Genomic DNA, 16,864 nt, shown 5'->3' with positions numbered 1-16,864 from the left:
ATCCTTTATAATAAAAAAAGAATCATCAAAATTGTGCCAACCAATTTTGAGTTATTCACCTATTTATCGCGCACATACTTAATGCAAATTTAAGACTTATGTCGTTTTCATACGGATACCATCATCGGAAAAAAATAAAATTAAAATGGGATCCCACGGGAAGCACTAACTTTCAAACAAAAAAAAAATATATATAAAAATCGGTCCACCCAGTAAAAGTTATGAGGTAACAAACATAAAAAAAAAATACAGACGAATTGATAACCTCCTCCTTTTTGAAGTCGGTTGAAAAAAGAGTATAAAATGTTATCATGGGTTCCGGTTGAATATTGATTGTGTGATTTTTATATTTCAACTAAGTGGGTGAGGCAAATGAGTCAGCTTTTTGAAAATGATTAGCCTGGCCTGAGATAAGAAAAAAAAACTTATATCACCAATGCGCTACCAACCTTGGGAGCTAAGTGTTCCTTGTGCTTATAGTCATACAGACTGACGAGTTTTGTGCAAGCTATACGTACATACTTATCCAAACGGGTACGAAAAACTTCTACCAAGTTTAATAAGCGAGGGTCTAAACTAAACTCGCGCGCCTCAAATAGAAAACTGTAAAAATCTAAATTAAAATAAACTTTATTCAAGTAGGATCTTACAAGCACTTTTGAGTCGTCATTTTACAATTAAGTGAAGCTACTACCGGTTCGAAAAGTAGATTCTACCGAGATGAACCGGCAAAAAACTCAGTAGTTACTCTTTCAACATTTAAAAAATACAAAGTCATGTTAGTTAATACAATTATTTAAATTAATATATCTTGCTTGGAAGTCAACAGGTATTAACAGTAAATATATACGTTCGTGTCGAATTCCATTTCCTACCAAGATAAATAGAGAGCAGTTATATCTTATTCTCTTAAGCTTACTATTATCTGTGCTATCGCAATTACTCTTTTCTTTCTTTCTCTTCTTCTTCTATTAAAAATATGAAATCGTTGAAGAAAAGCCTTTGTGATGTAAACTCAGCTTATATACAATGGATAGATAAGAATCTTGAATTTCTTCCACACACGCAAGTTTCCCTTCGCAAAGTACAAGATAAATTGCAAACATAAATCAAGTACTTGTAAAATACGGACTTGCTGGATTTTAACCTTTAGTTAGGATATAGTACAGAAATACCTGATTTACAGCCGTCAATTCGATTGTGCGATACTTGATCCTAAATAATGGTCATTCTAGAATATACGTATCCTCGAAATGAGAACAATGTATTTACTAAGATTAAGATTCATTGTTGGACTGTTTTAATTTCGGAAAGCAATGTTATGGGTGTTCCAAATTTGATTTCGCTATCAAAGAAAATACTTATTTTTGTAAAAGGAATTTTGGATTCCTTTTTTGTGTGTTTATGATAATTATATATTGAGCTGAGATGGCCCAGTGGTTACAACGCGTGCATCTTAACCGATGTTTGCGGGTTCAAACCCAGGAAAGCACCACTTATATATATGTGCTTAATTTGTTTTTATAATTCATCTCGTGCTCGGCGGTGAAGGAAAATATCGTGAGGAAACCTGCATGTGTCTAATTCCATCGAAATTCTGCCACATGTGTATTCCACCAACCCGCATTGGAACAGCGTGGTGGAATATGTTCCAAACCCTCTCCTTAATTGAAGAGGAGGCCTTATCTCAGCGGTGGGAAATGTACAGGCTGTTACTTTACTTTTACTTTTTTACTTTTATGATAATTAAAGCAATTATCGAAGTAAAAATAGACGTCAATATTTTTCAACCGACTTCCAAAAGGAGGAGGTTATCAATTCGTCTGTATTTTTTTTTTTTATGTTTGTTACCTCATAACTTTTCACTGGGTGGACCGATTTTGATAATTTTTTTTTTGTTTGAAAGGTAGTGCTTCCCGTGGGGTCCCATTTTTTTTATTTTTTTTTCCGATGATGGTATCCATGTGAAAACGACATAAGTCTTAAATTTGCATTATGTATATGCGCGACAAATAGGTGAATAACTGAAAATCACGTTAACCAATTTTGATAATTCTTTTTTTATTATAAAATATATACTTCAAGGGTAATTTGGTGAAAGTTTGGTAAGATTCTGAGCACAGGATCCATGACAAAGTAACGGAACGGAAGGGAACGGAACAATTCTGAGGAGCACGTTAGCGATACTCGGTCGAATCTTTTATTTATAGGTTATTTGGATATTTGAGTCACCTTCCGTAATGTGGTTATGTTTATGTAATTATCATAGTCGAATATAATAATCAACTAGCTACCCAACCCGGCTTCGCACGGGTGCAATACTGATACTAAATATACTACAGAATTTGTTTATATACGACATCACATCGCAAACTTCTAAAATTATCAGTGTTTCTTTACTATATTGTTCATGTTTTATATACACAAACCCTTCCCTTGAATCACACTATCTTTTAAAAAAAACCGCATCAAAATCCGTTGCGTAGATTTAAAGATATAGGGACAGAGAAAGCGACTTTGTTTTATACTATGTAGTGATGGAACTCCTATACGGCTCGCAGTTAGGGTGCGATATGGGGCAGAATTTCTTACTATCTTTAATCAAATTTTGTGTATGTGATGTGATGTCATATGATGTACGAAATATAGTTGGTCTTTTTTAAAGTTTTTTTGCTGAGTTCGATTACAGCTCTTTCGAGGGATCCTTGTAGTTTACGCCGCGTGACGTATTAAATCCGCATTTTCGAAAGTCTATTTTTGCTTTATTCGCAAGTTTCCTTTGAAATTGTCCTCGAAGTAGTTTCTGACTCATATAAACGGAACGTTTAATCTATCCATATTAAAAAAAATTAGTTAGTCAACATCAGCTTCACTTAAAATCAACAAATAAATAAAATTTTAACAAAAAGAAAAACCGACTTCAAACAAAACACTATTTTAAAACAAATGAATATGCACGAAAAAGTAATAAAAATAATTGCGTATTCAACATATTTTTTAGAGTCTTCCGAAGTTAAATGAAATGAAAAATATTAGACTACTTAAAAGTCGATTAACGATTATATCATGTAGTTATAGTATACCTACCATTAGAACATTAACTTTATTATGTTTCAAATAATGAAGCCAACTTAAAAATAAAAACAAATTAAATAGCAATAGAAATTTGCTAAAACCTAGCCCTGGAGACATAAATGTATTATGAGTATAGCGTTATTAATAGCTATTGAAATAAAAACATTGTTACATGGCCTTGTAACTTAAAACATTTGTTCCAAATAATCGATAAAGAAGAAATCGTTATTTGAAATATTGACTGTTTGTTTATGTATCATATCGAAACATTGGAATTCGTCAATAGCCCATTAGTGGGCAAATGTTCCTTTTCATATATTATACATTTTGGAAATTTTCATCAAGTTAAATGTTACAGAGTAACTATGTATAAAACAGAAATCCAGTCGACTCAAGGCAACAACAAACCAACATCAACAGCCTGTCAATTAACCACTGCTGGGCTAAGGATTCCTTTTCAGCGGTTAATCCTTGAGTTTGGAGCATATTCCAACACGTTCCAATGCATGTTGATGGATTCACATGTGGCAGAATTTCGTTGAAATTAGACACATGCAGGTTTCCTCACGATGTTTTCCTTAATCGCCGAGCTCGCGACGAATTACAAATACAAATTAAGAAGTCAAGAAGGTTAAAATAAAGAACTTAATTATATTGAGATAACTTATAGAGTTTTCCGGATTTGAAATCGTAATATTCTGTTGAAGTTCACGTATTCTATATCCGGATCCATATCGAGTTTGTTTATGAATTATTTCCAAGGTAAATAAATTTTCTAAATCAGTTAATCTAAAATGTGCTAACCCAGTTTTAAGCAGTTCGGAAAGTTTACATTTCAATTTGAATAATTATGATTGCTATTTTAACCAACTAAAATGTTATTATTGATATTATTAACTCGTATTTCGTCAGTCGATTACTTTTGCGAAAATCTATTTGTATTAATATCAGAACACTATTTTAAAAAAAAAAAATACAGACGAATTGATAACCTCCTCCTTTTGGAAGTCGGTTGAAAAGAACAATGAGGCGTAGTTAAAAAAGTTTGGTTGGTTTTTTAGGCATGATGACGCAAGGGTTAGAACGCGTGCATCTTAACCGATGATTGCGGATTCAAATCCAGGCCAGCACCGCTGAATATTCACGTGCTCAATTTGTATTTATAATTCATCCCGTTCTCGGCGGTAAAGGGAAACATCGTGGGGAAACTTGCATGTGTCAAATTTCATAGAAATTCTGCCACATGTGTATTCCACCAAATCACATTGGAACAGCGTGGTGGAATATGTTCTAAATCTTTTCCTCAAAGGCTTTAAAGGCTTTAGTCTAGCAGTTGGAAGTTAAGAGGCTGTTGTTGTTGTTGTTTGTTGGTTTTTTATCACATGTAACGAAATATAATATAATACAATAACCATATCTTCATAAAAGTCGATGTGAAGTAGTATAGCTCGTGGACTATATAAGTTACGCGGTCTTGAAACTAGGCATGGTTCACATATGTATCCAAGACGCTTAATCCACATTTATATTTTCTACGGTTCTGCTCAATTAAAATTCAAATGCATTGTAAAGACCTCAAGTGGGAGGGGGACAGAAAGTATTAACATTTTCGAACTTGAAACGTACCTTTTATCTCCATTGTCACGGGATAATAGTCCCTATTGCGAATACGGAACGTTTCAGTGTAGTGTGAAGTTTCAGTTCATTACAAAATGAATGCCTAGGTATCGGCACACTTGTTAAGGCGCATGCGTAAGACGTTCCCTATACGTCAGTGACGCGACGGACGCCTGAAGGCGCGCGCGGTTGCCGCCAACCGGCCGCGTACTATTCAAATATGGAATTCTGAAAGTGAACGTTATAACAGATAAACTAAAGTTTGCGTTCGATTAAATGTAATTAGTGTATCGATGTTTCAGTGAATCGATATTCTTTTTTCTTTTTTTTTTATATAGCAGTGCGGTGGCGTGTTTCTGGATACGAATGTGGGGCTCTTTAATTCTGATACAGGTTCGTAAATTAAATTACTTTATTGCGTGTGTATAAAAACCGTTCATGTTGACCGGAATTGTTAAACTTTAAATTCGGTCAGATTCTTATCGCTTTTAAACTACTTATGAAATATTATTATTAATTAAATATTTTTGGATAACGTCTAGACGTAATATTTACTACATCGTTAAGTTATAATTTAAATTACAGTTATAATGAATATAAAGAGTAATTTACATAAGTTACTTAAATATATCAAAGACTGTTTTAAAAAATCCTTTTGAAACGCTCTCTGTGTGTATAGTACGTTAATTATATAGTTCTGTTTAGTAATTAATGATAACCTACTTTTGAAACGTTACAGAGGTTTGAATTTTTATATGTCATTTTTATATGCCTTTGTTCTCAAATAATATGAAAGGTAAGTACTAGAAACTATTTTGAATAAAGCCAGATCGTAAAAAGGAAGACTATGTAATTTAAAAATTGATATTCTGTTAGTAGTACCATAAATAAATTATATTGATGTATTTTGGAAAAGGATCAGTATGCCAGTGCAAAATAGACTATAATTGGCAATCTTATCATAAAGATCGAATTGTCACCTAGCTATGCCCTTGACATACTTACTAATAAACTTAAATCTTCTATGAAATTATAATGGACAACTTTAATAATATATGATCATTAAAAATAGGTGAATTGGTTTTTAATTAAAGCCCTATAAACCCTATAATTTATACATTTGAATGAAATTGATTGACTCAAATTTGTGCTACTAAGTTTCTTTTCCCTCGTCTTAATCTATTTTCCGACCCACTTGAATAAATAACATTTTATTTATTGATTTTGATTTCTATTTACACGTATGTTGGTACCTAAAAAAGAGTTGACTTTCCATTACCCGCCTTCCTTTTTTGTTTTCCATTTCCTCTTTGAAATGTTCAATGTATAACATGCAACAATCAATTCACTTAATAATTTACTGTCCTAATTTACTAGTAGTAGAGTTCCCGGAAGAAAATATTCGAAACACTACAAAACACGAACGTGTAATGTCGGAATTTAACATGCGACATTGATCAAAATACTTATACAATCTATAGGATATACGTATCAAAATCGTATCACCGTAACTCAGTTGTTAATATTTAACGAGTAACGAAGTGAATTGTTACAGAATCGACTCTAGAATTTTACTATTTAACGATCGAGGATCAATAGTTGTATTCTTTACAGATATACTTTTTATTTTGACACAGGACTAATTCACTAATGTTAAATAAGCTGGGAAGTACTTTACGATTCGTACTTGCTATGTATATAAGCACACATAGCAATCAGCAATCGTAAATTATTACATATATAATTAATAACTACAAACTTGAGGTAGTCGCTATGTAGCCTACGTTCAGAGATGACTTCAAAATATTTTTAAAGACTTTACAAATTTCCCGGAAGTTGATCTATGTTTTCTAAAACTCAGCTTTCTACGAATACGAATATTTCCGTTTGGCTATAGAATTATAAAATATATTATAATTTTATCATATTTGAGGATGCGCTAGTTAATCTCTGTTATATGGATATTATCATAAAGATTTATGGCTTGTTGCTTTCGTGCTATATTTTAATGAAAGATGCTTTATTATAAATATTATAAATTAGAAATAATTTTATGAATAAAAGAACGATGTGCATATGCTTTAATGTAAGGCTACTTCTTCTCATAAGGATGTTTGAGTTATATTCTGATTTTTAATCAACTTTTTAAGGGTCTATCTATCCATACAAATACCTACAATCACTTCATATTACAAAACAAAGTCTCCGACTGCATCTGTCACTATGATCGCGATAATCTCCAAAACTACTGAATGAGTTTATTGCGGTTTTCACTAATAGATAGAGGGAGTCATAAGGAAGGTTTAAGTGCATAATTGATGCATGACGACCTCCATGGTCGAGTGGTGAGACAGCGGTTTTTATGGGTACGCCACTCTGAGGTCCCGGGTTCGATTCCCGGCTGAGCCGATGTAAATGGTACCGTCGTTACTTTTAAATTTCCATAACACAAGTGCTTCAGCTACTTGTATCAGATTTGTGATCAGAGTAATGTATGTGATGTTGTCTAATATTTATTATTTATTTATAATTTATTAGTTTTTGTGAAAATATACAATAAAAAATATATAAATAAAAAGTTAAAATGTTTAAAAAAATCTTATGTTAACCCGTGCAAAGCCGGGACGGGCCGCTCGTAAGGTTATATAAAACTTTTATATATAAGAACAAACATTAAAGAAAAAAATTGTTTTTTCTGGATAGGAAAGTTGATATACTTGGCTCTTATCTACTGTAATATACACGTTCCAATAAACTTTTCTCTTAAATCACTCTGTTTATTGATGAAAAACCCATTAATTCGTTACGTAGTTAAAGTAAGTAACAGCCTGTAAATTACCCACTGCTGGGCTATGGCCTCCTCTCCCATTAAATAGAGGGCTTAGAACATATTCAACCACGCTGTTCCAATGCGTGTGAACATGTAGCAGAATTTCGATGAAATTAGACACATGCAGGTTTCCTCAAGATGTTTTCCTTCGCCGCCGAGTACGAGATGAATTATAACACAAATTAAGCACATATATATATATATATATATATATATATATATATATATATATATATATATATATATATATATATATATATATATATATATATATAGTGTTGCTTGCTTGGGTTTGAACTCGAAATCATCGGTTAAGATGCACGCGTTCTAAAAACTGGGCCATCTCGTTTCCCCTCAAACCGTACAAATCTATCGCCTTTTTCAACCGACTTCCAAAAGGAGGAGGTTATCAATTCGTCTGTATTTTTTTTTTTTTTTTATGTTTGTTACCTCATAACTTTTCACTGGGTGGACCGATTTTGATAATTTTTTTTTGTTTGAAAGGTAGTGCTTCCCGTGGGGTCCCATTTTTTTTATTTTTTTTTCCGATGATGGTATCCATGTGAAAACGACATAAGTCTTAAATTTGCGTTATGTATATGCGCGACAAATAGGTGAATAACTGAAAATCACGTTAACCAATTTTGATAATTCTTTTTTATTATAAAATATATACTTCAAGGGTAATTTGGTGAAATTTTGGTAAGGTTCTGAGCACAGGATCCATGACAAAGTGACGGAACGGAAGGGAACGGAACAATTCTGAGGAGCACGTTAGCGATACTCGGTCGAATCTTTTATTTATAGGTTATTTGGATATTTGAGTCACCTTCCGTAATGTGGTTATGTTTATGTAATTATCATAGTCGAATATTATAATCAACTAGCTACCCACCCCGGCTTCGCACGGGTGCAATACTGATACTAAATATACTACAGAATTTGTTTATATACGACATCACATCGCAAACTTCTAAAATTATCAGTGTTTCTTTACTATATTGTTCATGTATTATATACACAAACCTTTCCCTTGAATCACACTATCTTTTAAAAAAAAACGCATCAAAATCCGTTGCGTAGATTTAAAGATATAGGGACAGAGAAAGCGACTTTGTTTTATATTATGTAGTGATGGAACTCCTATACGGCTCGCAGTTAGGGTGCGATATGGGGCAGAATTTCTTACTATCTTTAATCAAATTTTGTGTATGTGATGTGATGTCATATGATGTACGAAATATAGTTGGTCTTTTTCAAAGTTTTTTTGCTGAGTTCTATTACAGCTCTTTCGAGGGATCCTTGTAGTTCACGCCGCGTGACGTATTAAATCCGCATTTTCGAAAGTCTATTTTTGCTTTATTCGCAAGTTTCCTTTGAAATTGTCCTCGAAGTAGTTTCTGACTCATATAAACGGAACGCTTAATCTATCCATATTAAAAAAAATTAGTTAGTCAACATCAGCTTCACTTAAAATCAAAAAATAAATAAAATTTTAACAAAAAGAAAAACCTTGGTGGTAGGGCTTTGTGCAAGCCCGTCTGGGTAGGTACCACCCACTCATCAGTTATTCTACCGCCAAACAACAGTACTCAGTATTGTTGTGTTCCGGTCTGAAGGGTGAATGAGCCAGTGTAACTACAGGCACAAGGGACATAACATCTTAGTTCCCAAGGTTGGTGGCACATGACGATGCAAGGAATAGTTAATAATTCTTACAGCGTTAATGTCTATGGGCGATGGTCACCACTTACCATCAGGTGGCCCATATGCTCGTCCGCCAACCTATACCATAAAAAAAAAAAAAAAAAAAAAAAAAAAAAAAAAAAAAAAAAAAAAAAAACCGACTTCAAACAAAACACTATTTTAAAACAAATGAATATGCACGAAAAAGTAATAAAAATAATTGCGTATTCAACATATTTTTTAGAGTCTTCCTAAGTTAAATGAAATGAAAAATATTAGACTACTTAAAAGTCGATTAACGATTATATCATGTAGTTATAATTATTGTTATATTTGGAGTCGGTGTCAGCCAATAAAACCCTACAGTATATCTATCAAAAAACAATACGAGAATACTTTAACAAATATGTTTTTTACAAATTACCGTTTACACAATAATATACTGGATCAATCAAGGGGCTCGTATCGCTTCTTTCTTTTGATTGTTGGGGCAAGGGCACCGTGGCTGACACCGGCTCCAAATATACCAATAACTATAACTACATGATATAATCGTTAATCGACTTTTAAGTAGTCTAATATTTTTCATTTCATTTAACTTAGGAAGACTCTAAAAAATATGTTGAATACGCAATTATTTTTATTACTTTTTCGTGCATATTCATTTGTTTTAAAATAGTGTTTTGTTTGAAGTCGGTTTTTCTTTTTGTTAAAATTTTATTTATCTTTCTTTAAGAGCCAATAATGACTAGTATTAAATTTGACCTCAAGATCAGCCAGGAGACAATATAGCTCACAAATGTATGTTATAACAAAGATGCACACTTGTATGTGTAACCGAAAATTTTGGAATGTTCGAACCCAATAACTATTAAATCACTCATAATCTTAGAATCTGCAACAAGACCTGAAACAATGACAAAGTAGAAATATCTAAAGTCAATGAATATCCACCTTATAAAATATATTTATAAAAAATATGATTATCAACATATATTTATTTGATAGTAGGGCTCCCTGCCTGCCCGTGTGGGTAGGTTACCTACTCATCAGACATTCTACCGCCAAACAAAAGTACGCAGTATTGTTGTGTTCCGGTTTGAAGGGTGAACTAGCCAGTGTAATTACAGGCACAAGGGAAATAGCATCTTAATTCCTAAGATTGGTGGCGCATTCGCGATGAAAGGAATGGTTAATGTTTCTTACAGCACCATTGTCTATGGGAGGTTGTGACCACTTATCATCAGGTGACCCATATGCCAACCAATAGCATAAATATATAAAGGAAATAATAAATTTTCACTGTAATGAAAAATACTAGAAATAACATCCAAAGTGAAAACCGAAGTAAACATTAACGGTAATTAATAAATCAATTTTCGACTTGCAATTAATTTCGAACTCAACGTCTGACAGCGTCAGACCATCAATCAATACAATTATGTTGTATTTTCAAAGAGCCATTACGCGAAAAGATTAAGATCTAATCTCTCCGAGATATCGGACTTTTCTTGTAATGAAAAAGCGAGTCATGCTTTTTATAATCGTTTGAAAATTTATTTCCTCTCGCATTGTACTTTTTATCATTGTGTTAGAGGAACAAGCAGGTTACGTCACGGTAGCATGCGTAAGCGATCCCGTGGCGTCCGCCGAAAGACGGAGAGGGTACCGCTGGTTTTTTAGCGGGTAAACCCGGTGTGCTTGGGTACACTCGGCGTCCAGGGCTCCGGGGAGTCACACACCCGCCCCCACTTTCCATCACGTGGGCGAAGCGCGTAACGCGTTTTTCCAGCGAGAAAAAAAAGAGGAACTAGCAGAGTTCCAATTATAAAATCATGATATATATTTTTAATTACTCATTTTTTTGCATGTGTGCCTTAATTAGATACAAATAAAAATTACTGTTTTACTGTTGTTAATTACTGTTTGGAATGGTGGCAAGAAGATCGGAATTGCGCGTCAACAAGGAAATGTTGCAACATTTCCTTGTTGATGCGCAATTCCGATCATCTGGGCAAAAAATGAATCAATCTCACCAGTAATAGTAATTAATTACATTCACCCACACTTAACCAATACACAATAGTAATAATAATAAGATGTATAATATACGATCCGTATAGCTTTATAAGAAATCATATGAGTGTATTTAAAAAAAGCTTAAAGTTTGATTGGTTTAATGGATAATATTTGTTTGTTTTTTTTTTTTATTATTAAACAAATTTTCGAAGTTAATTTTGAACATCGGATTTATTAATCAATTTATCAGTTTATATTTGAATAAAAAGTAATCACATTTATATATATTTCAACTTTGTTTATTTTACTGTGCAAAGGGAAAAGTATGAATTAAATATATACATATATGTTATAGTTTCCGTCTAGAAAGTCATCAGGATTATTAATACTACACTTTGCTGAAATAATTTTAAGGGTATTTTGTAGAGCATTAGCACATGATACGTGTTGCTTTCTAAGCTCACATAGCAAATGTATTTACATAATACTTTTAAATATGTAATATATGAAAACATACAGCTAAGTGATAACTTTGCTTAAAACATACTTTTTCATGTCGACGGCCTTTTGAAAGACGCAAGAACAAGTTGTGAATTATGAATTCACTCTACGTAACATAAGTGAAATGCATCATAATATGAAATTTTGGGAACCCGCCAGGTACCTGATTAATATTAGATGACGTTGCTGTATGACGACGAATCAAATTATACGTTGTGTCTTCATAAAATTTTATGTCTAAGTAAATAGAGAAATTTGCATTTGAAACTTTTGAGACGTCTCACAAAGTAAATGCAAGCCATCACTGATTTGGAATGAGAATTTAATATTGAAAGTTCAATGTTGAATAAGAAATTCAGTAATAAATCTTTTTATACTATAGGCAGGCGGACTATCAAATGTCCCATTGTAACCACAGTAAATTCACATAGATGAATTCATTATCTATCTTTTTTATGCCATAGGAAGGCGGACTACCAAATGTCCCATTGTCGCCACTATAAATACACATAGATGATGCAAAAATTTTTAATTATACCTTCTACCTTAGGAATACACCTCCATGATATTTTGTCCATATATCGTAATACTTATATATAATATATGTACATATATTACTCGCGAGAGATAAGTTGACTTTTTTTTTTTTATGGTATAGGTTGGCGGACGAGCATATGGTCCACCTGATGGTAAGTGGTCACCATCGCCCATAGACATTAACGCTGTAAGAATTATTAACTATTCCTTACATCGTCAATGTGCCACCAACCTTGGGAACTAAGATGTTATGTCCCTTGTGCCTGTAGTTACACTGGCTCACTCACCCTTCAGACCGGAACACAACAATACTGAGTACTGTTGTTTGGCGGTAGAATAACTGATGAGTGGGTGGTACCTACCCAGACGGGCTTGCACAAAGCCCTACCACCAAGTATTATGACTATTAATATGAGTAAAAAGGGAAGTTGTTACCTCGAAATCCGGGCTCGTACTTTTGAAGATACTTTCTTCTTGGGAGTGCTTCCTTGATCTTCACACACTTGAAGAATACAGACAAGGGATGTATACATACAAAGTAACACCCTGTAAATTTCCCACTGTCGAGCTAAGGCTTCTCCTCCCTTTGAGGAGAAGGTTAGGAGCATATACTACCACGCTAAAAACGCGAGTTCGTAGATACTCATATTGTAGAATGTCGTACACCTGTGGGTTTCCTCACGACGTTTTCCTTCACCGCCATGTACGATAATGATGAGAAGAATTATAAAAATAAAATAAGCATGAAAATTCAGTGTCAGATTTAATCACGTCAGTGCACTTTAACCGCTGTGCCATCTCGGCTCTTACAGCCAAGGGATGGGTGATGTTTGTCTGATACGAGAAATATAATAATCAGTTAGACGTATAACATTTAAGGGGAACTAACGATACACATGATGTCGTGACCCATACGATAAGAGAAGTACACCATACGTGAAAATCATACCTTGAACACTAATCAACGTTTCATTATATGCACTATCCTGTCGCCCGCGGCTTTGCTTCTTATGGTGTTGGTTGTCATGGGTAAAAAAGTAGCCTATGTCCTTTCTTGAATTTCAAGTCACCTTCATACCATTTTTCAACAAATTCGGTTCATCGGTTTGATAGTGAAATATGGATTGTAAATACACTACATATATTGTATTTGAATAATTATTGCTGTGTATTTCATTGAAAATACGAATTAAGTAATTTCAGTGCTGCTTAAACCCTAGGCCATCGTTCATACGTTAATTTAAAGTATCTACTATCTAAACATCTGCTAGAAAAAGGGAATTGATACTGTTATTTTTCAATAGTCAACATCATCATTATTTATCATGGTTTGTTTTAGAGCCATAGATCAATACTTTGCTTTGCTAAGTTTGAAGAGTGCGTGAGTTGGTAGTCATATTCTATTCTGATATTTACTATAATGTGATGAGTAATATATATTGATACAATAATACGATACGTGGGCACAATTTATGATAATACCGATATATTAACGCCTAACGGTGTTATGTATCGCCTACATTAAATAATAAACACGTATCTCATATCGACAGGCTGATATTTAAGTTTCCGTTTCATATTATTTTTATGAAGTATTTATTGAATATTAGATATAGTTTCCGTGCTTTGAATATGAAAAAAAAAATCCCGCACGCACACATGGACAAAAAAACAAATGCTATGCTATTTATACGTAGTAATATTCGAAAACAAATGTGTTTATATGTGTTTGTCCGTTCCATAACTTCGTAATTTGATTGAATATATAATTGAATGACTGTCCAGCCCAGTTGCATAGACTAACTATTGTGGTAAGGGTTGCAGTTTCAGTGTATTCGTATCAAATATAAATCTGAGATGGCCCAGTGGTTAGAACGCGTGCATCTTGAGCGATGATTACGAGTTCAAATCCAGACAAGCACCACTTCAACACCAAAACATTCATGTGCTTAATTTGTGTTTATTATTCATCTCGTGCTAGGGGTTGAAGAAAAACATCGTGAGGAATATGTGCATTCCACAAACCCGCATTGGAACAGCGTGGTGGAATATGTTCCAATCCTTCTCCTCAAAGGGAGAGGAGACCTTAGCCTACCAGTGAGAAATGTGCAGGCTGTTGATGTTGTTGATCCATACTTGAGTATATCTTGATCTAGTATTTGCATATTTATTTTTGTATCACTTGTCACTTCGTATCTCACTTTTGGCTACAAAAAAAACCTATTCTAGATCTCGGAAAATATCTGTTAAACCTACATTCATTTCTTGATAATAATAATCCCGGGCTAGAGGTAGCTTTAAATAGAAATGACGAAGTAATACTTCAAAAGCGCTAGTAAAAGCCAATTCGTATAAAATATGATTAGGAATATTGGATCCGGTTGTATGGATGTTCTATACTTGGATTTATTAAGATATCGTTTTGAGTTACAGGACTGATATAAATGCACTGGCAGTTCACGTATGTAATGTTTAATACAGTTTGATATATAGTCAAAAAAAATTTTAAAATAAATTTTATTCAAGTGGACTTTTAAAAGCACTTTTGAATCGTCATTTTACAATTAAGTGAAGCTACCACCGGTTCGGAAAACAGATTATAAAATGATGAAATTATGAAAATACAATCATATAAGTTAAATACAATTATATATGTATGTAATGTGTCCAGCCTGGAAGTCAACAGGTATTAATTTCAAGCTTTTTTATCATCTACAAAATCTTATAATAATATGCCTTTTTTACCAATGTATTTTTTTATAAACGATTTGAATTTACGAAACGGATTTTACGAACGGTAAATTTAAAACTGTCAATGAACAGCATATACTACAAGAAATTTCTTGAAATTTTGAATAGATTTCAAGATGTAAACACCGATAGAGATTTTACTAAGTTTTTATTTCAATTCGGTCGTTGCACTTTTAATTATATCGAATCTGTATTCGATTTCAAGTGTTCTATTTAGTTTGACTTAAAAAAATCTTTTGTAGTTCAGCGTTCATTTGTTTATAGTTTGAGGTAAACGTTTTATAGGGATATGCACTTATATATTACATAATACTTCGTTGCATATGGACGTAAATAACGACAGATAATAAATAACTACGCTGGGCGAAAGCTTCTTCTCATATCAATGAATAGGATTGAAGGCTATTCCGTCACAGAACCAAAGTGATGGTGATGACTTTTAGATAGAACTTTCGCTGACACAAGCCGCCTCCTCATGTTTCTTCACCATCATTAATCTGAAATTATAAAAGTTTATTAACTGTATTATGTATGTATAGTTAATAAATAAAAAGACACAAATTGAATACATGAATATTTAAAAATACTTTTTGATTAAATTGGATGAAAAAACATCACAACATAAATAAATTATATTTGATATCGAAATTTACGTGATGTTATTGATTGAGAGATTGAATAATCTATGATATTACCATAATTATGAAATAGGGAAAAAAATGAACAAATCGAAACTTTAAAAATAAAATTAAGGCACTAACATCGTTTTGTTTCTCTACACTCTTTCTTTGATTGGAAAAACCTATAGGTATATGAGACAACAACATCACATACATTACTCTGATCCCAATTTATGTAGCTTAAGCACTTGTGTAATGGAAAATCAGAAGTAATGACGGTCCCACAAACATCCAGACCCAAGACAACATAGAAAACTAACGGTAATCTACATCGACTCGGCCGGGAATCGAACCCGTCCTGGAGTGGCGTACCCATGAATACCTGTGTACACACCACTCGACCATGGAGGTCGACATATTTATCTGCCTCTCTTTCTATATACATAAAACATTTGAATATCATACCTACAACCTAGGTTTATCATTTACAATTTAAAGTATAAAATTAAAAAACCGTCTTCGTTCCATTTTATGTTTCTTACATTTACAAAGAAAAAACTCATGAAGATTTAGAAAATAATAAAAAGAAAGCGTTCAAAGACGTTTTTCTAGAAACAGCACAAAACAAGATTCTTCAGTTGCTCCTAAAACGTCTCGAGATGCTGAGGAGACAAAGACAAGTCGTAGTGAAAATTTTCATTGTTTAACTATTTTCCTGTCATACAGTTGTGTTTCTTACAATCGAATTCGATGCGTTTCATTCCATAGCAATCGTTATCCTAATAATTTTAGTTCGAATATATTTTAAATTAAAAACTAACGATATAAACTATCTTCTCAATAAATGAAATTGTTTGATAGCAGAAATATCAACGATTCTCCATCGAATCTCAATTCCAATTATCTAAACGGAAAATGACCGACGTGTCAAAAAGACGCCGTGTTTAATTTTTTAGAAAAGTTTTGGCAATATTTCACAAAAGTCAGACTTTTCGACAACGTCACAAAAATATAATTTTAAATTTGGAACTAGAGTTGAACTTTCGTTTGTATTTTTCATGGTGAACAAAAGCCGTAAGCATTGTTTGTCTGATATGTGATAGAAACCAATGGCTTAAATTAGTATAGCTTCCTATTAGAACTAGCGATTATGTGAATTACCGAAACTATTTGAATACCCTATAATTTAAAATATAATAAATTTCCGTAGTATGGACTAAAATAAATA

General features: G+C 32.9%; 1 protein-coding gene across 4 annotated transcripts in view; it reads left to right on the top strand.

The window, feature by feature from the left end:
- Window positions 1–4,864: 4,864 nt before the first annotated feature.
- LOC124536734 (potassium voltage-gated channel protein Shaw-like) overlaps window positions 4,865–16,864 on the top strand; it is a 129,291-nt gene continuing 117,291 nt past the window's right edge. For all 4 annotated transcript variants that reach the window (XM_047113312.1, XM_047113315.1, XM_047113313.1 and 1 more), the window contains exon 1: window positions 4,865–5,085. The gene's annotated coding sequence lies outside the window, so the exon portion shown is untranslated. The remainder of the gene's footprint in view (window positions 5,086–16,864) is intronic.

This window comes from Vanessa cardui, chromosome 17 (assembly GCF_905220365.1).
Source record: "Vanessa cardui chromosome 17, ilVanCard2.1, whole genome shotgun sequence".
NCBI classification, from domain to species: Eukaryota; Metazoa; Arthropoda; class Insecta; order Lepidoptera; family Nymphalidae; genus Vanessa; species Vanessa cardui.
Note: the sequence above shows the minus strand (reverse complement) of the source record. Positions and strands in the feature narration are given on the sequence as shown.